This window comes from Brassica oleracea, chromosome C7, assembly GCF_000695525.1.
Source record: "Brassica oleracea var. oleracea cultivar TO1000 chromosome C7, BOL, whole genome shotgun sequence".
Taxonomy (NCBI): Eukaryota; Viridiplantae; Streptophyta; class Magnoliopsida; order Brassicales; family Brassicaceae; genus Brassica; species Brassica oleracea.
Genome location: NC_027754.1, coordinates 22,945,417 through 22,946,714, shown reverse-complemented (window position 1 = coordinate 22,946,714; position 1,298 = coordinate 22,945,417).

Below are 1,298 nucleotides of genomic sequence, written 5' to 3'. Positions count from 1 at the left end.
AACCAATTTAAATAATCAGTGCACATGATTTCATAAGTCTCTCTATAATGCTTAGGCCATACGGCTTTGCATTGTGATGTTTATACCTCACGGCCATTATAAGATACAATGAGTTGTATCTTAAGGATCGGATCATGATGCAATCCGGTTTATATAACCATCCGGAAACTAGGCCACATGGACACTTTGATATTCACTAAGCCACACGGCTTTTAATCAATCAAGGGCACAAGGCCGCAAGTGTGAGCAATGCATTAGGCTACACGGCCGTTCAGTATGTTTCGTAACACAATGTCACACAATCCATATCAATTAAGTTTACCAATTTCAAGGTTGGTAATGTTTCAGCTAGATTTTTAGAATCAAGTAATCTAGCAACCTAACTCACATTCAATATGTAAATATTCCTAATTTTTAAATCAATCTTTCAAGCAATGTGAGATTTAAGGTTTTTAAGGCCTTTAGAAATTTCAAACGAGATTAAGGTTTTAGTTTAAACAAGATTCAGATTCAAGTTTTAAAACAATCCTAATCATAGCTCTAGGCGATCAATCAAATACTCCACTACAAGAAAACAGCGACATACTGAGAAAAAAAATCGTCGGTATGTCGTCGGAATAACGTTATTCCGACGACATACCGACGAAACAAGTCCTCGGAAATAATTCATCGGAAATTCATTTTTCCTCGGAATTTCCTCAGAAATTGCCGACGAAATTCCGAGGGAACAAATTTCCAAGGAAACTCCGAGGACCACCAGTTCGTCGGAATGCTCCTCGGAATATACTGAGGGAGAACTTCCTCGGGATATTTCGATGGACTTTCCGATGGTCCAATCCTCGGAAGTTCCGACGAAATGTTCCTCGGAATTTTTCATCGGGAATTTCCGAGGAACGGAGCCCTCGGAAAATTCCGAGGACCGAGTCCCTCGGTATATTCCGAGGAATGAGTCCCTCAGTATATTCCGAGGAACAAGTCCCTCGGTATATTCTGAGAGTTCATTTCCTCGGAATTTTAAAAAAAAATTATTTTTTTTTAAAAATAAATTTTTGAAATTTAAATTCGAAAATATAAAATTAAAATTAAAATAGAAAACATATTAGATAATATTCAAAGTTGTACAAATAAAAATAAAACATTCCGAGTTTTTGAAAAAAATAAAAACTACGGGTCTTGCACGTTCGGGAACACCTCGTTCGGGTACATCCTCTGCATCATCTCATTCATTTGCTGGTTCAGCCTTCTCTGTGTCTCATAGCCCGCCTGTTGAGCCGCCTTCTGGGTCTCCAACAAAGATA